This window comes from Triticum aestivum, chromosome 4A, assembly GCF_018294505.1.
Source record: "Triticum aestivum cultivar Chinese Spring chromosome 4A, IWGSC CS RefSeq v2.1, whole genome shotgun sequence".
NCBI classification, from domain to species: Eukaryota; Viridiplantae; Streptophyta; class Magnoliopsida; order Poales; family Poaceae; genus Triticum; species Triticum aestivum.
The window spans coordinates 635770158-635795897 of NC_057803.1; the positions used below are offsets into that span (position 1 = coordinate 635770158).

A 25740-nucleotide genomic window follows, 5' to 3' on the forward strand; every position below is an offset into this window, starting at 1 on the left:
AAAACAAACAAAAAGCGGCCTATTTGAAAAACATATTTGTCTTTTTTTGTAAGCCACCTGTGAAAGTAAGATGTTGTGGAAATTTGCACATACGTGTTATACATGTTTGTGTGTTTACAAAAAATATTCAACATTTTTTATGTTGCAGAAAATGTTTTTCTTGGAACGGGCACCACAACATTTGCATTTTCTGTTAGGGAGTTCTATATATGCGTCACGAGATATTTGAGGGAACTCATACAACCGGTTGCCCAACACATCACGTGAAGACCATTGACCCCTCCATCCTGATATAGGAAAACAAAGAAGATCAGTAACTTTTCTACAATGGAAAGCATCACTTTCTTGCTGATGCATACAAACACAAAGAGCATCTCCAAGCAAAGAACAACACAAAATTGGGGCATGTACATACCAAAAAGTTCAAATTGATAGCTAATAACATCGATTCAATTGGCATTATAAGGACTTCAATTTTGAGACAAACAAGTGCGCCTTCGACCCTGAGTTTAGCTGGGGTTTCCAGCTTACAGGAGCACTTACAAAGCATCATAAGACATAGAAAAGGCTCCCATGTTTGAAACATAATAGCCTACCAAGTAAACAGCAAACCTTCGATTCAGGAAAAAGGTAAACAGCGAACCTAAGAAACAAAAGCAACTCCAGGTCCAGGATACAGATTCCACTGATAGTACAAGAAAAGCAAAGTGGCATGCACCTCCCGGTGCATGGCACGCGAAACCTCACCCATTCCATCAAAAGGAACAACAGACGTACGTACCGAAACACTGCCAGGGACGGAAGGACCTACTACTGCTATCCTCTTGCAGCTCCCAGATATAAGACTCTGACAACAACACACATTTGGTTCGCGGTGGCTAAAGTATAAACAATCTGCTGACAAGACGTGCTCTTTCTTCCTAGTTTGCCATGACCTCACAAATCATCTCGATGTGCCGGATTATGCAAGGATCACAAGCAAGCCAGACCTAACTTTGGGTAAGATATCAAGTTTGCAGTTATGTCTGCTCCACCACCTTCAAATCAAGTCTGAGATGCAGCACTCCATCGATGAAGAAGGGGTTGTCATCAGCCAAGAACGTCACCCATGGAACCGAAAAGAAATCCCTGGATCCACTTGAAGACCTATCAGTAAAGGTGTGGCTAGCATTGTACTTGCTCACAAAGTGCCCAGATGGTCTTGTCCTTGCCGCAAACTCATAATTTACCGACACACCCGTTGAATCCTTCAGCTTCAAATTGGTACATAAGAAGATGCCAAATCTGCATGAACCACTCTGCTCGACCATGTTACATCGTACAAAAAGAATGAAACCCTGACCTGCAACATAGAATGGATGCGAGCATATCTGTTCTGATGGGAAGAGTTGGGAGCATTCCTCACGCTTCAAATCCATGTAAACTATAACCTGTGGGCAGGGTTGATCAAATGCAACCACTTTCAGATGCTTGCACTTGTAAGCTCGCTCTGCAAATTGCTGACTAGAGGTTCCACATGCTGCAAGATCATCTGCCTGTGTGCTGGATAAGCTTTGCAAAGAAGTACCTCAGTGACACGCTTAGTTATTTTCTCATGGTCTATGTCATTATCAGTGCATGTTAAGATCTCCCAAAGTATTCCATAGGTCATATGGCTGAAGCGCAACAGCGGAATTAAATGAGAACTCAAGATCTTACGTCTTTCTTCCAGGTCTGGGTACCGCGCACGGACCCACTTGAGCAACAGGCGGTATAAGCAGTCTTCATGTACTACATGTAGGTCAGTACTTGAAAATATGGCTTCGATCCCAGCAAGTGACATGTTCATCACTTCATCTTGGAACCTGAAATGATGCAAACCAAGCCTTTAGTACACTTCAAACATGATAACTGTGACAGCCATGTCTACACTTCACTTCTCTATGGAAAGGAAAGAAAAGTTGGCTTCATCCAAAGGGGATCACTCACTTATGCACAGCACTGTACTTTTTAGCAAGAAAATCCTTGGCTGCAACTACCAAATGGTGAACAGTAGCTGGAATTAAAATGGAGCATGGATGCTCTAGGTAGAGCAGCGCAGATTCCGTGGTCATAGGCAACCTTGTGAGCAACCGACTGCAATCCCTTGTACAAGAAGGAACCTCGAATTTGTTGGCAACCATCAAGATGTCTAGAAGAATATCAGGCTCAGCTGTTGTTAACTTTCCACAGTTACATAAATCTCAAAAGCTCCATAAGGGCATTTTCCTCTGTTCCAAGTAGAATGCAAATAAAAATTATGTAAATGTGATTATTGACTTTTGGTACTAAGGAAAGCTATAGGTACGGTGTAGACAAAATATCCATTGGTAAGTAAAAGCGAAAAAGTGAAATAAGAATAACCATTATCACAAGAAATCAATGTTCTAGTTTCAAAATACAGAAAATAATACAAATCTCTCCCTAATACGCTTTTACAATTTGTATGGACAAAATCATAATTATACATATACTAAACCTGGCCAGGTTTAGTTTACCAGGTTTTTTTGAATTTTTTCTATCAGTGAAAACCGGACCAATGGGGTGCTGCCACCTTATTTACTGGGGGATTTGACAGGGTACGCTTCGGGGTGCATTCAGTAATTTGTTTCTAGATTTGTTTTTTCTGGTCAATGTGTTGTGTTCTGCGGCATGGGGTGGTGGTTTCCAATTTTGTCTCTGGCACATGCATGTGCTGGTTGGGCGTGGATTTCCTAGATTGAGTCGGCTGCCTGCATGCATATACAGATCGCCGCCGCTCATGGTAAGTTCTAGCGTATGCTGATATTTTAAGTGATTGTTACGTGAACATATTGATCTTTTCATGCTTGGGTTTGGAAGTGTCGAGTCAAATCCATACGGCTCCACCACCGCCATAGATGCATATAAAAAGAGATGAGTCGCGGCCCGCTTCCTCCCACCGCAACGCTGCCTCTTCCTCCGCTACCCCAGAATCTCATCGCCGCATGGCTCGCTTTCTCCGTTGCCATTTTTCTCCTCGCCTCTAGCCCACCCACACGTTGCTGCATCTGTCTGCAAAATTCCGGTGACGCCAACATCCCACTTCGCCATCGCGCCTCGCTGTAGATCACCTCTAGGCCCCGGCCCGGCCGACCGGCCCTCCATCCTGGCCTTCTCCGGTGCCGCCAATTAGCTGATGTTGGTGGAAATCGATTCAGAGGCAGCGATCGGCGCGACAGACTGTTGACCCATTGGAGGTGTGCGTCGCCGTGCAGGGATAGGAGCAGGTGTAGAACGCCTGCCAGAGCTTCGCGCTGCGCAAGGCTACCAACATCTTCGAGGACCACCGTGAACGCAATCCGGCCTGTCGCCACCGCGTCAAGTTATTTTCGGAGTTGGGACTTTGGCCACGCAGCGGCATCAGCAGCAAGAATCGAGGAAGCACGGCGTTCACTAGTGTTAGGAAGCTCAGCTCCGGCGGCGGCCATGCGCTTGACGCAGTCACGCAGGCGAAGATCCCCATCGTTGGACCGGCAACGGTGTGTCCGTGCGGTCGCCGCTTGCGTCCAAGCAGAAGCACGCACTGGAGTCCAGCGCTCCCGCGGAACACGCCTTCGCCAAATGGGGATATGCCTGGGCTCCTCTTGCTCCGCCTCCAGGTGAACTGCACGACAGTAGTCTACTTCTTCTCTCTGCGTTACGTTCATGTCTCTGGCCTGACGCGTCCTGGTGCTGCTTTGCGTGTCTGCGCGGCTGGCGTGATGCTGCTGCTGCATGTGTGGTGTATAGGCTTGATGCTTGCAGGCCGAGCAGCTCGCCGGCAACGTGCTCTACTACGGAGAACCCACTTTGGGGTGGTGCATCTGCACAACCTGGCGGGGACGTAGAGGCACTTATGTTCTGCTTGGCGGTGGTTGTCCACGCTGCGCCCCTTCCTTCTTTCTCCCGACGAGGATGGCGGCGCCGTGTCCGCGCACCCGCGGCCTTCAATGGCGAGCAGCGCCGGTTGCACTCGAGGCCGGCCTGCTAGCCGTTTTGTTGCCGACAGCCGAGTCAGCCGACTACACCGAGGATCGCCGCGAGCTCTCCTGCCGAGAGAGGCACCCGGTGTAGCCCTCCACCGTGAAACGGTGGTGCAGCGACGGCGCCTGCAACAGCCTCCAATCCTGCTGCTCTTCATAGCCGCAATTCGACCGGAGAAACCGGGCGGTGCCGCTGCGGAAGGAGGGGTCATGAGTGGCGATGGTGCGGCAGGCGTCCCAGAGCGGGGTGCGTGGCTTCGGCAGCAGGAGAGCATGTTGGCGCCATGGACGTGGCCGTCGCACGGCAGGCAGGGCCCCGCAGCGTCTGCCCGGCAGTACACCACAGACGCCGCAGAAGCAGCACTCCGCGCTGTGGGCACCATGCATGTCGGCAGCAAGCCCTGGCACCCTGTACAACGATACACTTTTTTTTTCAAACCGGGCATGATCCCTTTCTATTGCAAATGAACGGAAATACATTATTCCGAGAAACAAACAGGAGAAAAGGGAAAGAGATGCAGCAAGTTCGGGCACTGCCAGGAAACCCACTACGTTCGCCCGACATCGAAACGAACGTCATGGGGCGAAAACCTGACAACACCATAGTTTAACGACAACCTGACATATAACGATACACTTGCGAATACTTATGTATAGTTTTTGAGTAGAGAGATGAACAATGGCCTGTGCATGTGGTTCTTGGCTAGATGGCCGAGCATTATTTAGCGAGATTGGGTTAACTTACCATTGCATATCTTATATTGTATCAATTGGTTACGATCGGTGTGTTCCACAGAGAGAAAAAAAAAGGTTTGGTGTGTTCTACAGTACATTAATATTGCTCTGCTCAATCTTGTGGGCTATCTGAATGAATGCAGAGACATAACTTGCTAGCTCGACATACTACTATCATTTGTGTGACCCTATTATGAAAATATAATGTTAAAATTATATATTGAATTTACTTGGGCTAATCTACTAATATTGTACGTATTTCTTCCTTTGCATAGATGATATCGGATAGAATGTTATGCGTGGACTAACCTGCGGGCTGTTCTAATTCTTTCAGTGGTCAGGCTTCAAACTTGCATCAGTAGTTTATTTCGTTCTTTGAGTTATTGATTGTCTCGCTTAAATTGTACTCCCTCCGTCCTAAAATTGAGAGAAGTGCATATTTCAATCCTCAACTTTTGCCCTAGTCTAATTTACAACTCCGAACTTCAATATCATCTAAATTACAACCCCAAACTCTCAAAACTGGCTAGGATTCAACCCTCCCCTCTCTGTTGACCGGTTTTGACCTGGTTGACCGGTTTTGACCAGTCAACAGGTCCAGTCAGCATGCCACATCAGTAAAAAATGCAAAATTTCCAAGGAAACAACCTGTAAAATCGAAGAAAATCCAGGAAAAGAAATAAGAAATTCAATTTCCGAAAAACACGGAAAATAAAAAAACGAATTTCCAGAAAAAACCCAAAAACTCAAATTCCAGAAAAAAAAATATTTTTTATTTTCCCTAGCTTTTTCGCGAATAGTTTTTCGGAATTTTGCCTTTTTATATTTTTCCCTGATCTTATAGATTTTTATTTACTTTTTCTTGAAATTTTGAAAAAAAAATTCTGACGTGGCATGCTGATTGGACCCGTTGACTAGTCAAAACTGGTCACCCCAGGTCAAAACCGGTCAACAGGGAGGGGAGGGTTGAATCCTGACCGGTTTTGAGACTTGGGGTTGTAATTTAGACGGTATTAAAGTTCAGGGTTGTAAATTAGACTAGGGCAAGAGTTCAGGATTGAAATATGCACTTCTCTCCCTAAAATTCTTATCTTAAATTTGTCTAAATACGGATGTATCAAGTCACGTTTTAATATTAGATACATTCGCATATAGATGAATCTAAGACCAGAATTTTGGGACGGAGGGAATATGCAGTTGGCGGTGTTCATCTCTCTCTCTCTAATTTGATTCCTTCATATTTTGCAGATTGGAACTCGCCTCAATGCCACTTTTGAGTGGCTTCCAAACATGTTTTTTTCTCCCTTTTCATTAATACAAAAAACATGAAATTGCTATGGTGTTACACCACAAGTTCGCAACGGTGACTCGATTTTTTGTTTGCGTTTGGTGAAGTTCTTACATTGTCATACAATTTGAGCGAGGCTTCAAGATAAAAGGGTGAAGAGAAAGATGAGAGAGCAGTAGCAGGCTAGCCTTTTGCCCACGGTCGGGCAAGATGGAAGGGATTTCCTTCTTAATTCTTGCTTGATTAGATTGATACATCTCCTCTTTTTATATAGAGAGGTTTACTTGACTCCCAAGCAAGGCTTACTTGACCCCTAAGCAAGCGACTCTTATCTCTAATTAACTCTAAGACTAACGGGCCCATTAGTCCCATTACGTACTCTAACACTACACCACACCTGGACATGCAGCTTGTCCCCAAGCTGCAGCCTAACCAACTTATAACCATGAAGCGACGCAACACAAACCTAACACCTAGAAACAAGCCTTTTACATCTCGGCTTGTTTTATTATTCTCAACCTGAAATGGACTAGGACACTTTATTTTGGACCCCTTAACAAAAAGTGGACACCATCCGCACGTCGGACGTGCACGTGTATAGCCACCTGGATCCCATGGACACCATCTAGACAAAAGAAGTGCATGTGTAGGACCACCTGGAAGTGGTCGCAAGAGTGACCAGCAGAGGCGCTCTCGCGGCGGCCGGTGACGGAATGCAGTGGTGCTACGTGGTGCACTGCTGTCGGTGACACCATGGCTTCTTCCTGCCGGACGGCTGTTGGTCTGCACCGCACAGGGAAGAGTGGAGGGCTTGCGATGGAGAATGACGAGGAGGGGTGCGCCCCCCAACCGCCGATGTCGCAGACTTTGAGGTCGCTGCCCGCGGGGAAAACAGCATGCCCGCTGCCCGTGGGGGAAACCGCATGCCCAAGATCCCCGGCGCAGCGGATGAGATCAAGGTCCTTTGCGCAGCGAAGGGTAACTTGGAGGAGCGGCAGCTGCAGACCACGCATCTCCCGCACACGCCGACGCGCTAGGAGGCCGCGTGCAGTAGCCTGCAGCCTCACCGCCGTCAACACGTGGCGGGTAGCGATCCAAGACGGAAGCGGTGATGACGACGGCGGGGACTGGACTTGGTGGAGCGGGACTCCCGCCGACGCGGTCGATGCGGGGCCGGAGCTGACCGGCGGTGGCTGTTGCAGCTGCAGCGGCTGCGGCGGTGGCGCATCGGGCAGCAGCAGCGGCTGCTGCAGCGGAGCACCGGGCGAGGCCGCCAGGAGCGGCGGCTGGCACTACAGCCAGGGCTGGGCGGTGGTGGCGATGGATGGAAGCTGCAGTGGCTGCTGTAGTGGTCCGGCGAGCGCGGCGAAGGCTGCTTGGTGCGGCGGCTGCCACGGCAGCCACGGCGGCGCGGGGGCGACGATGGGCGCTGGAGGCGCGGCGGGAGCCGGCGCCGGCCACTGCGGCCACTACGGGGCGGCGGCGGGCGACAGCTACAGCTGGGGCAGCAGCGTCCCAGCGAATGCCGCGGAGGCCCCTGGATGCGGCGAGTACCACGACAGGGCCGGCGGCCCGGCAGTGGCGGTCAACGGCAGGGGCGGCGGCGGCCCGTAGGGGCTGGCCGGGTACAGCCGGATCCCCTGGATGGCTGTGACAAGGTCGTTGAGGACCCCGGTGATCTCCTCCGGGGTGTAGACGGCGGACGGAGGTGCGGTGGAGGGCGCCGGCATCTGGGCGGTGGCGGCGCCGGAGGATGCGACCAGCGACGTGGACGGGGAGGGCAGATGAAAGTGCAACTATCCCTAGGTGGTTTTGGTAATTCATAATAACATATAGCTCATTGAGCTAATGCTATTCCAAGATGATTATTTCAGGAAAGCTCAATGATTGGCATGGCATGGATGTGAAAGTGGAACCCTCAAAATGCTAAGGACAAAGGATTGGCTCAAGCTCAAAAGCTCAAGACTCTTCATTTTATATTTTAGTGATCCAAGATCACATTGAGTCTTTAGGAAAAGCCAATACTATCAAGGAGGGATGAGGTGTTGCTTAATGAGCCTCTTGCTTCATGTGCTTAGTGATATGCTCCAAAACCCTCAACTACTTTCCCATATCCACATATGACCTAAACCCTAAGCCAAACTCGGTCCTACCGATTCTTCCTATCTGGCGCCACCGAGTTTCACTTGTCATTAGCCACTGCCAAACACTAGCAATTCGGTTCTACCGATAAGGATCTCGGTCTCACCGAGATGGGATTGCAAACTCTCTGTTTCCCTTTTGTAACTTTTTGGTCTCACCGAAAGAGCGAATCGGTCCCACCGAGATTGTAATGTAAACTCAGTGTTTCCCCTTTGTAACTTCTCGGTCTCACCGAAAGAGCAAATCGGTCCCACCGAGTTTGCCTGACCAACTCTCTGGTTAGCTAATTACCAAATTCGGTCTCACCGAGTTTGTGTAATCGGTCTCACCAAGATTACGTTATGCCCAAACCCTAACCATATCGGTCCTACCGAGTTGCATGTCAGTCCCATCGAAAATCTCTAACGGTCACTAGGTTTACATTTTCGGTCCGACCGAGTTTATTGATTCGGTCCCACCGAGATTGGAAAAGTGTGTAACGGTTGGATTTTGTGTGGAGGCTATATATACCCCTCCACCTCCTTCTCATTCGAAGAGAGAGCTATCAGAACACACACACCATTCCAATTCATATGTTTTGAGAGAGAACCACCTACTCATGTGTTGAGACCAAGATATTCCATTCCTACCATATGAATCTTGATCTCTAGCCTTCCCAAGTTGCTTTCCACTCAAATCTTCTTTCCACTAAATCCAAATCCTATGAGAGAGAAAGTTGAGTGTTGGGGAGACTATCATTTGAAGCACAAGAGCAAGGAGTTCATTACCTACACACCATTTGTTACTTCTTGGAGAGTGGTGTGTCCTAGATTGGCTAGGTGTCACTTGGGAGCCTCCGACAAGATTGTGGAGTTGAACCAAGGAGTTTGTAAGGGCAAGGAGATCGCCTACTTCATGAAGATCTACCGCTAGTGAGGCAAGTCCTGTGTGGGCGATGGCCATGGTGGGATAGACAAGGTTGCTTCTTCGTGGACCCTTTGTGGGTGGTTGCTTCTTCGTGGACCCTTCGTGGGTGGAGCCCTGTGTGGACTCACGCAACCATTACCCTTGGGCAGAGCCCTGTGTGGACTCTCGCAACCGTTACCCTTTGTGGGTTGAAGTCTCCATCAACGTGGATGTAGGATAGCACCACCTATCCGAACCACGGGAAAAACATCCGTGTCTCCAATTGCATTTGAATTCTCCAAACCCTTCGCTTTACATTCTTGCAAGTTGCATGCTTTACTTTCCGCTGCCTATATACTCTTTGCATGCTTGCTTGAATCATGTGATGATTGCTTGACTTGTCCTAAATTAGCTAAAATCTGCCAAGAACTAAAATTGGGAAAAGGTTAAGTTTTTATTTGGTCAAGTAGTCTAATCACCCCCCTCTAGACATACTTTCGATCCTACAAGTGGTATCAGAGCTTTGGTCTTCATTTGCTTTGATCTCCATAGCTTTGGTGGTCATAGCCTTGGTTTCACAACCTAGGAGAGTATGGCGTCTAGCGAGGGAAATTATCACCGTAGAGGTCCTTACTTTGATGGTACTAATTTTGCTAGTTGGAAGCATAAAATGAAAATGCATATTCTTGGACATAACCCCGCCGTTTGGGCTATTGTGTGTGTTGGTTTGCAAGGTGACTTCTTTGATGGGAGAGAACCAAACCGTGAAGCTACCGCGGATGAGTTGAAGATGTTGCAATACAATGCTCAAGCTTGTGATATTCTCTTCAATGGATTGTGCCCCGAAGAATTCAACAAAATCAGCCGTCTTGAGAATGCAAAGGAAATTTGGGACACTTCGATTGATATGCACGAAAGTACCGACTCCGTCAAGGAATCCAAGTTGGATGTGCTTCAAAGCCAACTTGACAAGTTCAAGATGAAGGATGGTCAAGGTGTCGCCGAAATGTACTCTAGACTTGCTCTCATCACAAATGAGATTGCCGGCTTAGGAAGTGAAGAGATGACCGATAGATTCATCATCAAGAAGATTCTAAGAGCCTTGGATAGAAAATATGATACCGTGTGCACATTGATCCAAATGATGCCCAATTACAAAGATCTCAAGCCAACGGAGGTGATTGGAAAAATTGTTGCTCATGAGATGTCACTTAAGGATAAAGAGGAACTTCACAATAAATCAAGTGGTGCCTATAAAGCCTCATGTGAAGCCCCTACATCATCAAGTGAGAAACAAGACTTCAATGAAGAATTGAGCTTAATGGTGAAGAACTTCAACAAGTTCTACAAGAGTAGAAGCAAAGATAGAAGCTTCAAGTCAAGGTCCTACAATGACAAAAGATCTTCTAGTCGAGAGCGAAACTGCTACAATTGTGGAAGACCCGGACACTATTCCAATGAGTGTACGGCTCCCTACAAGAAAAGAGAAGATTCTCCAAAAAGAAGAAGCAAAGGATCACCACCAAGAGAGAGAAGGAGTAGAGATGATCGTTATGAACGAAGATACTCACGGGGAAGCAAGGATTCGGAAAGGAAGGAAAAATCATCAAGGAGCTATACAAGACGAAGACATCAAGCTCATGTTGGTGAATGGGTATCCGACTCTGACTCCGACAGCCACTCCGAAAGAAGTTATCACTCCGACTCCGAAGATACTCAAGATGAAGGTGTTGCCGGTCTAGCACTTGTGTCAACCAACTCCTACGACATATTTGACTCACCAAATGAAGGAATTGGAAGATGCTTCATGGCCAAAGGTCCTAAGGTAACACACCCCGAGTATGTTGATTTCAATAGTGATGAAGATGACTTGTTAGGTGATGATTTGCTTATTGACAACTCTAGTGATGAATACTATGATGAAATGTCAATTAAACATGCTAATCAAGATAAAACGAATAACAATGATAAGGAGAAGATTGAGGCCCTAACTAAAGAACTAAACACTCTTAAGTTAGCTCATGAAATCATCTTCGAAGATCATCGAGAACTTTTAAGAGCTCATGAGAAATTACGCTTTGAGAAGCTCAATCTTGAGCAAGAGCATGAGTTCTTAAAAGAATTCAATGATGATCTCCGCAAGAAAAGTTCTTCTTACATTGCCAAGTGTTTACTCTTATCCACTTACATGCCTCAAGTCAAGTCTAGTAATAAGAAAGATTCTTCCTCTAGCAGTAACAATGATCATATTAAATCCAATATTGTTGCTTCTAGTAGTTCTCTTGATTCCAATAATGATTCTCTTAGCCAAGTTACACTTGAGCAAGAAAATAGTTTATTGAAGGGAATTATAGAGAAAGGAGTGTACAAAAGCCTTGTCGGGAGTAAGCAATTCGAGGAAATTGTGCGCAAGCAAGGAATGCACCGGAAGAATCAAGGTGTTGGTTTTGAACGAAAGTTCAATGCCAATGGAGTTGAGTGGGAAGAAGATCAATACCCCAAGACAAAGTTTATTCCTCAACAAGAGAAGTATGATACTTCTTTCAAGGGGACACAAGCTCAAGATGATCTTCCACCACAAGACTACAAGCAAAAAGGCAAGGACAAGCTTCAAGAGGAAATTGACGCATTTGAAGAAGCTCCTAAGACCTTAGTCAAGTGGATTCCCAAGACTACTTCAAGTTCCACTTCATCAAGTACGACTACAACTCCAAGAATTCCCATCAAGATGGTGTGGATCCAAAAGAAGAAGAACTAGAGAGTTCTTGAGGGTGACTCCGCCAACATACTTCACTCTTATCATTTTGGCAAGAACAAGTGCAATCAACTTCCACATCTTGCACTAGTTCAAGGAGTCACAAACCCTCTTGTTGGTAAGACAAGGGACAAGGTAACCTAAAAGTTTTCATGGACATCATCTTGTGTGTGCATCACTCTATGTCTATGGATATCCTTGTTTGTTCCTTGTGGGACTAACCCATGTAGGTATTGAAAGTGCAATTCACTCAAATGGATAGCTCCAAGAGATCTACATCAACATTGAGCATCCACATCTTCAATATCTACATGAAGTCATCATCGACAAAACCCAAGGTTAGTTCATCCCTCTTAGGGGGATATCACATCTAGGGGGAGCTTTACTCTAAGACTTGAGCTAAAGCAACTCTAAAGATGTGAACACAACAATGCTTTATGTAAAAGTGGTAACCCCACTTGAGCTTAAACGATGAGTATGACCTATGATCAAGTGTTCTCACTTGACTCCTAAGTCAATATACTCATATATAGATGACCTAGTCATCGCAAATTGCTTGATAGATGCTAGAATTGGTTGTGCATGCCTTGTCACATATTTCATTTGCCATCTTATTGTGTGAGCATGCTGGTTGCATATTTTACTCATTCGAGGACATCCACTTGTTGTTTTGATTGTTCGGCTTTATTTCTTTTTGCCAAGTGGATGGACAAGAATGCCTAAGAACCTCCTCTAGCTATCTATGCTTTTCTCGTCTCAAACTCTATTCATGCTGCATCACAAAATTTGATCAAGTCAGAGTCGAACCACTCTGTGTGAGGAGCGCTCGGAGTCCCCGATTCGTCATAGACTTAAACTTCCAAAACCTCTTTATGATTCTCGGTCTGACCGATACTCCACTTTCGGTCCTACCGAGATCATTAAGTTGATCTAGGTTTTCGATCTCGGTGCAACCGATTTGAACCTTTCGGTCACAACGAGTTTCAGTAACTGCTTGCAGTTATGAATCTCGGTGCCACCGAGTTATTCCACTCGGTCACACCGACAGGGTCGAGCTATATATAGTCACGGGCAAAATTTTGGAAATTTCTCCGAACCCCTTCGCCCGCGCGATAGCCTGCTCTGCCCTCGTGGTCTCCGGATCATCTTCTCGCCGCCAGCCGCCTCCAGTCGCTGGTCTCTGTCGCCGTCAACGGGAATTCTGCCCCGCCGTTGCTGCCGTAGCAAGTCCCCGCCGAACTAGGGTATGGACTTGATCTTTGTGCTATTCTCCAATCTGATTCCTAGCACATTGTGATCTTCATGATTCTTGCCACGATTGAAACACTCCTATCCAGTCAAAACGCTCATAGATTAGGTTTGATTCGAAAATTCTAGGTTTAGGTCTCCGCCGAAACCATCTCGGACCCACCGAGTTGAAAAACTCGGTCCCACCGATTTGGCTTATGCCATTGCACAAGTGAGACTCGGTCTGACCGAGAATTACTTATCGGTGTGACCGATTTTGGAACTCTGTGAAACCCTAGCAGTCTCGGTGCCACCGAACTGTGACTCGGTCCTACCGAGTTCACTAGTATAGGTTCCAAAACTGCTTCGGTATCATCGAGTTTGAAAATCGGTAGATCCAAGATGATTTCAGTGGGAAACTAAAACTAAGTTTTTGGATCATTCTTTTGCAAAAATCTTTGCATTTTGTGATGCTCATCCTTTCTACCTCATCTATAATCTGTTCACAGGGTCAGCAGTCAGTTTGCAGCATGTCTGAGCAAAGTGATAGCCAAAACATGTCAGAGCAGCAGGTGCACATGAGTGAGGGAACTAGTCCCTCAAGTTCTTTAGATGAGGGCAGCAGGAGCACCCCTAGCAACTTGCCAAAGGCTGCCACGAGACAGAGGAAGAAGAGGACTTCAGATTCCGAAGATGAGGACTATGTGGCAGAGAAAGAGGCCACTTCTAAGAGAGTTGAGCCAGCTCAAGGCACAAAGCCAGGGCTGAAAATCAAAAGGCCAGCAGGCAGGCAGCCCATGTCAAAGGCAAGAGCCTCAACTGAGAAGCCCACTCCCCAAGAGCCAGTTGCTGCAGAAGGCAAGAAGAGGAAGGAAAGGGTCAAGAAGACCGTAGCCAGAGTGCTAGGAAAAGCTTCCATCATGGAAGAGGAAGAGGAAGAAGAGGTAGCTGCACCAACACCCAAGGCACCCAAGCTGATGGGTGATGCAATAAGGTCAGGGGCTACTGCATCTAAGCCCAAAGCTGCCTCCAAGCCAAAACCAAAGAGGAATACAAGGAGCATTCCTGCAGCTGAGAAGAACAAGGCCCCAGTGCCTGAGACTGTTGCTGAAGAAGAGGAAGAGAATGTCCTGAGAAAGCTAAAGCCCAAGATCCCAGACCACAACGATGCTCATCCTGTGACTGAGGATATGAAGCTCAGGAGAGATTCAGGGATGAGGAAGTGGAGAGAAGCAGACCCATATGCTTCAAGGAGAAGGACTGCTGTGGACTACATATTTCACACCAAGGAGCAGCAAGATTTCTATGAGATTGTGCTGCTAGATAAGAAGCCCATTGTATGTGATATGAGATGGGTCGACTGGGAATATATCAAGGAAAACGAAGAGCACTATCCTAGAGTGCAAGACAGCTTCATAGCTTGTGGAGTAGCTGACTTTGTTGGGCAGAAGCTCACAAAGTGGAATGAGGAGCTTATAATGCAGTTCTACTCCACGGCACATTTTTATCCAGATGGGAGGATCACATGGATGTCTGAGGGTACGAGGTACCAATCCATTGTTGAGGAATGGGCAAAGTTGATTAATGCCCCAGAGGAGCATGATGATGACATGGACATATATGCCAAGAAGAAGATGGACCACAACTCAATGTCCAATATGTATAAGGAAATTCCAAATGAGGCACTTGACACTTTCAAATTTGGCTCAGTGCACTATCTTCTGTCAGGACTGCCAACCATCAATTGGATCTTGAGGCACACCTTATTGCCCAAGTCAGGTGATCACAAGATGATCAGAGGCCATGCCATCAACTTGCTACATGTGTTTGATGTGCCTCAGAAGTTCAAAGTGATGAGCCTCATAGTGGAAACTATCAAAAGGACTACAGCAGATCAGAAGAGGAGTTGCGGATATGCCCCTCAAATCCAGGAGCTCATTAACTCCAAGATGGGCACGGGCATATATTTATTGGACAAGGAACACCTGCCCATCCGTCCAGATTTCGAGGACAATCAAGTTGTCATGACTGAGAATGAGCCATCATCTGCCCAAGCATACGCGAAGAAGGAGAGGGCAAGGAAGGAGAAAGCTGCCAAGATGCCAACTCAAGAGGAGGCATCTGAATACTTCTTGAAGACCAAACAAGAGCAGCTTGGTTACTTGATTGCATCCACGCTTGAGGATTGAGCAAAGTCTGGCCACCCTCACTCAGAATCAGCAGAGCCTAGAGAGAATCATGGAACAGAAGTTCTATGACTTGGATGTCAAAGTAACGGAAGTTCAGTCTGCAGTGGAGCAGCTCCAGGAGGACATGCAGGAGAGGAGAGGCAGGACTACCACTCATGCCTTTGCCAGAGTGCCACGAGGCCCGAGGTCATCTGCCGTGCCAGCTGCTGACACCAGAGCCACCACTTCATCACCAGCTACAGCCTCAGTTCCACCAGCTCCAGCATCTACTTCAGCTCCAACTCCAGCGTCTACTTCAGCGTCTACCGAAGCCTTCGTCCTTGGAGTGATCCGGACTCCACCACCACCAGAAGATCAAGCCTGAGTGTCGATCTAGCACTATGCATTTTTTAGGAACTTTTTGGTAACTTGTTGCCAAAGGGGGAGAAGATGTATAGATCATAGACTTCGAGAGAGAGAGTGTTGCTTTTCTCTCCTGCTTTATTTGGTGGTTTTTCAAACTTGTTTGCTTTTGAGTGCTTGAGATACTACGTCATTATTTGTGAGACATTGATGATCATGTGTTTGATCATAAGCTACACTTAATGCTTGATGAATGTTATTATCTTATCTATCTTATGTGATCTTTCACTTTTCTTGGTGATGAGTGCATGTATTTCATTCTTATCATTTTAAGCGCTCCACCAAGATGTATATGACATGGAAGAGTAACCCATGACTCTAACTCCTTGTGCATTTGCAGTCCAAAGCAAATTTTAAATATGCACAAGTTTAGGGGGAGCTCTTACTTATCACATACTTCTCAAAGCGACGATATATTTCATGCTTATTATCATTTGTCGAAGCTTTGATCTATATGTTCTCATCAATTACCAAAAAGGGGGAGATTGAAAGTGCAACTATCCCTAGGTGATTTTGGTAATTCATAACAACATGTAGCTCATTGAGCTAATGCTATTCCAAGATGATTATTTCAGGAAAGCTCAATGATTGGCATGGCATGGATGTGAAAGTGGAACCCTCAAAATGCTAAGGACAAAGGATTGGCTCAAGCTCAAAAGCTCAAGACTCTTCATTTTATATTTTAGTGATCCAAGATCACATTGAGTCTTTAGGAAAAGCCAATACTATCAAGGAGGGATGAGGTGTTGCTTAATGAGCCTCTTGCTTCATGTGCTTAGTGATATGCTCCAAAACCCTCAACTACTTTCCCATATCCACATATGACCTAAACCCTAAGCCAAACTCGGTCCTACCGATTCTTCCTATCCGGCGCCACCGAGTTTCACTTGTCATTAGCCACTACCAAACCCTAGCAATTCGGTTCTACCGATAAGGATCTCGGTCTCACCGAGATGGGATTGCAAACTCTCTGTTTCCCTTTCGTAACTTTTCGGTCTCACCGAAAGAGCGAATCGGTCCCACCGAGATTGCAATGTAAACTCAGTGTTTCCCCTTTGTAACTTTTCGGTCTCACCGAGTTCCACTCGGTCTCACCGAAAGAGCAAATCGGTCCCACCGAGTTTGCCTGACCAACTCTCTGGTTAGCTAATTACCAAATTCGGTCTCACCGAGTTTGTGTAATCGGTCTCACCGAGATTACGTTATGCCCAAACCCTAACCATATCGGTCCTACCAAGTTGCATGTCAGTCCCACCGAAAATCTTTAACGGTCACTAGGTTTACATTTTCGGTCCGACCGAGTTTATTGATTCGGTCCCACCGAGATTGGAAAAGTGTGTAACGGTTGGATTTTGTGTGGAGGCTATATATACCCCTCCACCTCTTTCTCATTCGAAGAGAGAGCTATCAGAACATACACACCATTCCAACTCATATGTTCTGAGAAAGAACCACCTACTCATGTGTTGAGACCAAGATATTCCATTCCTACCATATGAATCTTGGTCTCTAGCCTTCCCAAGTTGCTTTCCACTCAAATCTTCTTTCCACTAAATCCAAATCCTATGAGAGAGAGTTGAGTGTTGGGGAGACTATCATTTGAAGCACAAGAGCAAGGAGTTCATTACCTACACACCATTTGTTACTTCTTGGAGAGTGGTGTCTCCTAGATTGGCTAGGTGTCACTTGGGAGCCTCCGATAAGATTGTGGAGTTGAACCAAGGAGTTTGTAAGGGCAAGGATATCGCCTACTTCGTGAAGATCTACCACTAGTGAGGCAAGTCCTGTGTGGGCGATGGCCATGGTGGGATAGACAAGGTTGCTTCTTCGTGGACCCTTTGTGGGTGTTTGCTTCTTCGTGGACCCTTCGTGGGTGGAGCCCTGTGTGGACTCGCGCAACCATTACCCTTGGGTGGAGCCCTGTGTGGACTCTCACAACCGTTACCCTTCGTGGGTTGAAGTCTCCATCAAGGTGGATGTAGGATAGCACCACCTATCCGAACCACGGGAAAAACATCCATGTCTCCAATTGCGTTTGAATTCTCCAAACCCTTCCCTTTACATTCTTGCAAGTTGCATGCTTTACTTTCCGCTGCCTATATACTCTTTGCATGCTTGCTTGAATCATGTGATGATTGCTTGACTTGTCCTAAATTAGCTAAAATCTGCCAAGAACTAAAATTGGGAAAAGGTTAAGTTTTTATTTGGTCAAGTAGTCTAATCACCCCCCCTCTAGACATACTTTCGATCCTACAGCAGCGGCGCGGTGTAGATGGCCAGCAGCGAGGTGGTGACGGTCGGCAGCGGAAGCGACGGGGTGGGCGGCGACGAAGACATGATCGGAACTGAGCTACCTGATACCAAATTGTTATGGCGCTGCTAGAAGGAGGGCGCGAGAGGGCCGTCCGGGAGCCTTTTGCCCACGGACGGACAAGATGGAAGGGATTTCCTTCTTAATTCTTGCTTGATTAGATTGATACATCTCCTCTCTTTATATAGAGAGGTTTACTTGACTCCCAAGCAAGGCTTACTTGACCCCTAAGCAAGTGACTCTTATCTTTAATTAACCCTAAGACTAATGGGTCCATTAGGCCCATTACGTACTCTAACACTTGTGGGGATCGATCTCACGACCCGCTTAACTGACGAGGAGACGGAACCAGCTGGGCTAGCTGCCCTTTATTTGCATTTGATGGGATGTTCGGGTATAGAGGGGATATTCGGATGGATTTCTTAGAAAGTAAGACCATATAATAGGAAGGTGTGGCAAGACCAATTAACTGAACTCAAAGATTTATTCATCAAAAAGTATATGCAAAGACCACATAATGGGAAGGTCTGCAAGGATTGGCTACAGCATGCATGCAGCGTGCATACGCCCTACATATACCGGTATTTTTTTACTAATTCTAAAATAATTACCGATTAAGTGATACTAATTATTTGATTGATTATTTTAAAACAACACCCAAACTTTTTACTAATTCTAAAATAAGTACAGATTAAGTGATACTAATTATTTGAGTGTTACTAATTCTAAAATAATTACAGATTAAGTGATACTAATTATTCAAGTGATTATTTTAAAACAACACCCGAACTACTACAAAAAATTAAAAAAATCGACCGGCGAAGATTTACTCATTTAAACAATGGTGGAGAAGGGAGGTACTAATTGTTAGTTATTTTGTATCGTTGCAACACACGGGCACTTTTGCTATGTGCATAATAGCACATGGATATGATTTTGCGAGTCTCTACGCCCGTTGCAACGCACGGGCATTTGTCCTAGTCACAGTAATAATTAGAAACAATTATAAGAGGAAGAATGTCACATTTGAGTTATCACACATTACCTGAATCAGCGATCTCAAGCGTTGCATGTGTCTGCTCAGATTCTTTCATACCATTTGAGAAAAGCTAAGAATTATGAAGCTTATTAGAAACCATGAACTGATTATAGAATATATGTATTTAAAAAGTTTATAAGAATTACCTTGTGAAAGAAGCTACTACTTGCAGAAAGAATCACTGAACTTATATTCATTGTCCTTACTCGTAAAACTTGTGTACCTAGCATGGTTGAAAAAAGGGCAACCCGGTGCATGTAGCTCCCGCTTGCGCAGGGTCCGGAGAAGGGTCCGACCACTTTGGGTGTACCTAGCATGGTTGAGGAAGAGAAAATATACCAAGATAAAAGAAATAAAGGTTAAACATGGAAAGTAGAAGATACATGGAGAATCACTTAAACAAGTTCTTTGCTGTTAAAAATTCTTGGAACATGTTCTATCGTGGGTGCAGATTCATTAAATAACTCATCAGCGATATGGCAAAAAATATGAAATAAAATCACAAAAACTGAGTGCACCCACTGCTGCATCCAGCAATAGAGGCCATGCTGGTAGCTCACTCAGCAATCATAAATGATTCCATGGTCAAGTAAAAAAACATCCCACCAGATTTTTATAGTGTATCCAATTAGTTAGTGCATTCCATGTGATTTAATAGCAGAAACTAAGTCATCCAGTCTAAAAATGATAGCTATCAGGTATTTGTACTACTTAAAAGTAAGCACTCATCAAGCAAGGGCCAATGATATATCTTAAACATTTCAACACGCAGAAAGAACAGAGATGAACAAGAAAAAGGCAGACCAATGTTAACCTTAATGATTAAATGTTTAACATGGAACATGGTTGTGGAGACTGTAGAATTCTAAAGATCTAGGAGTCCCTCCCTCCTCTCCAAATATATGCAAGGGCATAGTAGCACATATTATCAACACTTAAAAAGGACAAAGTCTTATACTCCCTCCGACTCATATTATGGACAACATAACAATTGACAGATTTGACGTATGGACAACATATAATCTGCTAACTACTTTTCCTCAATAAATTTGAGCTCGATACTGTGAACCAAGTTTTCAGTGTCAGAAAAGTACTGCATTTACACCACATCGATCAGGCCAAGCACAAAACTTGGAGATCCGCCTCTTTTATTGGAGCATCACAAATCCATTGCAAATTTTTACAAGAGAAACGTACGATTACAAACAGGAATTGAATTCATTCACCTCCCGGCCCAAAAGGCATTGCACTTTACGCACCTTCCTCCGCGCGCTGGCTTGCCGGTTCGGTGAGGGATCCTCCTCCCGCAACTTCACTGTTGGCGACGATCTCTATCCGCAGCACCTTGTCGGAGAAGCGCTCTGAATCGAACGCGAACGCGAAGTTTGGGGCCCAGCTCCCGCGTGAGAGCTCAATGTCCATCCCCGCCTCCGCTGCCGGCATCGTCGACCCTTGGGCGCCGACCATGTGCCCCGCCGCGTCTGGGAGAGGGAGGACGGGGTGGCCGTAAACCCTAGCTTCGCGGCCGCGGTGGCTTCTTTCGGGACTCCGCGGTGGGGTTACTTTGTACTTTTTTTTGAAGCTAAAACGCCTTCCGGCTCTTTATTCATTAGGCGCTAGCATGTCTGACTGCAAACAATCAATCAGCCACCCAAGGATAGTATCAAAAAAGTGCATAACAACAGAAAGTTTTAACGAATGCCTACCTAGACGGTGTGCCGCCATGTTGGTCTGGCGACACGCAAACCGTAGTCTAAATCCCTGGAAAATAGTAGACATCTCCTTCATCTCCATGATGAGGTGAAAACACGTCGACTTCTGAGGTGTCTCCCAGAGTCGCTGGATCTCCTGACAATCCGTCTCCACCACCACCTGCTGCAAGCCCATGTCTCGTGCCATTAGGATCGTGTCTCTGCATGCAAGTAGTTTAATGGATAAAGGACCAGTAACTCCATCATATCGTGATCCTCCTGCTCTAACGAGGGCTCCATGATGATCTCGGGCAAGGAAGCCCGCCCCTCCACATACTAGACCCGCGTCCGTAGCTCCATCGGTGTTGACCTTTATCCACCCATCCTCAGGTGTAGCCACCTCCGGGGAGTAGTAACTTGGGCCCTCCTCCTCTCAGGGATCTCCAGAGCCCTGATAATCTCTTCTATAATCACCATTGATTTGACCGGCTGGTATACTACCTCACCATGAGTATAATTGTTTCTCGAGTGCCACACCGCCCACATCACAGTGATCATAATAGCCACAACCTCCTTCTTGAACAAACGAGGATCTAACAGATCTCGAGACCATGACGATGGGTGTAACCGTGGTATATCAATACCAAAGAAGCGTTCTGCTGCTTCCTAAAAACGTTTTGCGTGGTCACACTCCATAAGCGAGTGAAACAGTGTTTCATTGTCATGTCCACACATCGGGCAATGCGGTAGCTGCTTAATGTGTCTCCTCTTAAGCTCCCCATAGGAAGGCAAGAACTCCTTTAGCACGCGCCACCAAAACACCCGGATCTTTGGAAGCACATTGATCTTCCATAATGCCTTCCACATTGTCGATTCACCCGAAGATGAACCCACTATCTCAGCCCCCTGTAGCTTAGATTGCATCTCGTGTCTGTATGCCGAGTGAACCGTAAAGATACCAGACTTTTCCCGTGACCATGCCCACACATCCGCGCCTGCCACACGTGGTCTTACCATGGCAAGAATAGCTGCCGCATCTGGGGCATAGAAAATACTTTGAACGAGCTCCTTATCCCACTGATTTGACACTGGGTCAATCAAATCCGACACTAACTGGACTGAGTTTTGCTTGAGGGCTCCCAACGGTTTCATAGATATGGTTCCATCTATCCATTGATCATGCCACACTTCGGTGGTCTCTCCATTACCAAGTCACCAGATGAGTCCCTTCTTCAACATCTCTCTCCCTATAATGATTGCTTTCCATGTCCTGGATGCACTCGCGGGACATCCCGCCATTAGGAAATCCTCATGAGGGAAATAGCGTGCTTTGAGCACTCGTGCACACAAGCTATTTGGATTCTCAAGAATCCTCCATGCTTGCTTTGCCAACATCGCATCATTGAAAGTTTCCAAGTCTCGGAATCCCATCCCTCCTTGTGACTTTGCAATGCACATCTTCTCCCACGATTGCCAATGCATTCCTCTTCTGTCAAGAGATCCAGCCCACCAATATTTGGACATATTTGTCGTCACTTTCTTTCACAAACCTTTTGTGAGTTTGAAACAACTCATAGAGTAGGCCGGTAAAGCTTGGACCACTGACTTCAGAAGAACTTCTCTCGCTGCACATGACATTTTCCTTTCGCACCACCCTTGTACTCTTGCCCTTGATCCTTCATTAATATGTTCAAAACTTTGCTTTGTAATTCTTCCCGCAGCTGTTGGGAGCCCAAGGTATTTTTCTGACATCGCTTCTCTTTGAATTTGTAAGGCTGCCTTGACTCCCCTCTTTACTGACGAGCCACTATTAGGGCTAAAAAGGACTGAACTTTTCTTATTGTTTGCACTTTGTCCAGAGCCAATGCTATACTGATGCAGAATTTCATTTAGCCTAGTTGCACTTCTGGAGTCAGCTTTCATAAAAATTAAACAATCATCTGCAAATAAGAGGTGGGAGATCCACGTGGCATTATTGCTAACTCTTATTCCTCTATCTATCCATCCTCCATCATAGTTTTGCAGCAAACATGAGAGGCCCTCCCCACATAGCAGAAATAAATATGGTGAGATCGGGTCCCCTTGGCGGAAACCTCTCGTCGGTGAGAACACCGGTAGCAGCTCCCCATTAACTTTCACCTGGAAGCTCACTGTCATCACACACGCCAGAACAAGGGCTATCTAGCGATCATGAAACCCAAGTTGACGCATAATCCCTTCCAGATACTCCCATTCAACGCGATCATAAGCCTTGATCATATCGATCTTGACCGCACACCAACCTTGTTTTCCTCTCTTTCTTCGCATTGAGTGTATGCACTCGTACGCCGCTAGGACGTTGTCAATGATCAATCGTCCCGGGACAAAAGCACTCTGCTCCTCTGCTATAATCTCATCAAGAATCTCCCTTAAATGATTAGCTAGCACTTTAGAGCAGATTTTGTATATAACATTGCACAGTGAGATCAGACTATATTGGGTAATATTTTGCAGGTTCTTTACCTTTGGTATAAGCACAATCACCGTGCTGTTCACCGTGGCAGGCATGTGGCCTCCGTTCAAGAAACCTAGGACCGCCGTTGTAACATCCGGTCCTATCAACTCCCAATGGCGCTAGTAGAACCCTGCATGGAAACCATCACTTCCGGGCGCCTTCGTCGGCCCCATGGCAAAGAGCGCAGCCTTCACTTCTTCTTCTCTGAACGGCCTCATGAGTCATTCATTCATTGGATCTGTTATTTTATGTGGCACATGGTGAAGCACTGCCTCCACATCTGTATCCTCTTGCGCCGTATATAGCCCAGTATAAACCTGCTGCACTTCGGCATGAATTTGTTCTTTCGTCTCGCAGATTCCTCCATCCGCCGTTTGGAGGCTTCGAATTCGATTAATACTCTTGCGTGCTGCCGCGCGAGCTTGAAAAAAGCCTGTATTGTGATTGCCTGCTTTCAGCCAGTCTGCCCTAGACCTCTGCCGCGCCATGATTTCTTCCTTATGAAGGAGCTCCGATAGCTAGCGGGCAAGGTCTTTTTCTTTCTTTGTCGGTCCCCGAAACAGAGAGTTAGACTTCTCGTTTTCATACTCCTTACGTACTTTCCTCATTTTGAAGGAAATATGCCCTAGAGGCAATAATAAAGTTATTATTTATTTCCTTATATCATGATAAATGTTTATTATTCATGCTAGAATTGTATTAACCGGAAACATAATACATGTGTGAATACATAGACAAACAGAGTGTCACTAGTATGCCTCTACTTGACTAGCTCGTTGATCAAAGATGGTTATGTTTCCTAACCATAGACATGAGTTGTCGTTTGATTAACGGGATCACATCATTAGGAGAATGATGTGATTGACTTGACCCATTCCGTTAGCATAGCACTTGATCATTTAGTTTGTTGCTATTGCTTTCTTCATGACTTATACATGTTCCTATGACTATGAGATTATGCAACTCCCGTTTACCGAAGGAACACTTTGTGTGCCACCAAACGTCACAACGTAACTGGGTGATTATAAAGGTGCTCTACAGGTGTCTCCGAAGGTACTTGTTGGGTTGGCGTATTTCGAGATTAGGATTTGTCACTCCGATTGTCGGAGAGGTATCTCTGGGCCCTCTCGGTAATGCACATCACTTAAGCCTTGCAAGCATTGCAACTAATGAGTTAGTTGCAGGATGATGCATTACGGAACGAGTAAAGAGACTTGCCGGTAACGAGATTGAACTAGGTATTGAGATACCGACGATCGAATCTCGGGCAAGTAACATACCGATGACAAAGGGAACAACGTATGTTGTTATGCGGTCTGACCGATAAAGATCTTCGTAGAATATGTGGGAGCCAATATGAGCATCCAGGTTCCGCTATTGGTTATTGAACGAAGACGTGTCTCGGTCATTTCTACATTGTTCTCGAACCCGTAGGGTCCGCACGCTTAAGGTTTCGATGACAGTTATATTATGAGTTTATGAGTTTTGATGTACCGAAGGAGTTCGGAGTCCCGGATGAGATCAGGGACATGACGAGGAGTCTTGAAAGGGTCGAGACGTAAATATCGATATATTGGACGACTATATTCGGACATCGGAAAGGTTCCGAGTGGTTCGGGTATTTTTCGGAGTACCGGGGAGTTACGGAAATACGGGGGAAGAAGTATATGGGCCTTATTGGGCTTTAGGGGAGAGGGAGAGGCAGGCTGCCAGCCCCCCAAGGCCTAGTCCGAATTGGACTAGGGGGAGGGGCTGCGCCCCCTCCTTCCTTCTCTTCCCTCTTCCCCTTCCTTGTCTCCTACTCCTACTACATGGAAGGACTCCTAGTTGGACTAGGAAAAGGGGAATCCTACTCCCGGTGGGAGTAGGACTCCCCTAGGGCGCGCCATAGAGAGGGCCGGCCCTCCCCTCCTCCACTCCTTTATATACGGGGGCAGGGGGCACCTCATAGACACACAAGTTGATCTTCGTGATCGTTCTCTTAGCCGTGTGCGGTGCCCCCCTCCACCATAATCCTTGATAATATTGTAGCGGTGCTTAGGCGAAGCCCTGCGACGGTAGAACATAAAGATCGTCAGCACGTTATCGTGCTGGCGGAACTCTTCCCCGACACTTTGCTGGATCAGAGTCCGGGAATCGTCATCGAGCTGAACGTGTGCTAGAACTCGGAGGTGCCGTAGTTTCGGTGCTTGATCGGTCGGGCTGTGAAGACGTACGACTACATCAACTACGTTGTGCTAACGCTTCCGCTTTCGGTGTACGAGGGTACGTAGACAACACTCTCCCCTCTCGTTGTTATGCATCACCATGATCTTGCGTGTGTGTAGGAATTTTTTTGAAATTACTACGTTCCCCAACAGTGGCATCCGAGCCTAGGTTTATGCGTTGATGTTGTGCACGAGTAGAACACAAGTGAGTTGTGGGCGATATAAGTCATACTGCTTACCAGCATGTCATACTTTGGTTCGGCGGTATTGTTGGATGAAGCGGCCCGAACCGACATTACGCGTACGCTTACGCGAGACTGGTTCTACCGACGTGCTTTGCACACAGGTGGCTGGCGGGTGTCAGTTTCTCCAAC

At 46.3% G+C, this 25740-nt stretch overlaps 1 pseudogene; it reads right to left on the bottom strand.

The window, feature by feature from the left end:
• Positions 1-1007: 1007 nt before the first annotated feature.
• On the bottom strand, positions 1008-20441 carry LOC123082799 (BTB/POZ domain-containing protein POB1-like; annotated as a pseudogene).
• Positions 20442-25740: the final 5299 nt, after the last annotated feature.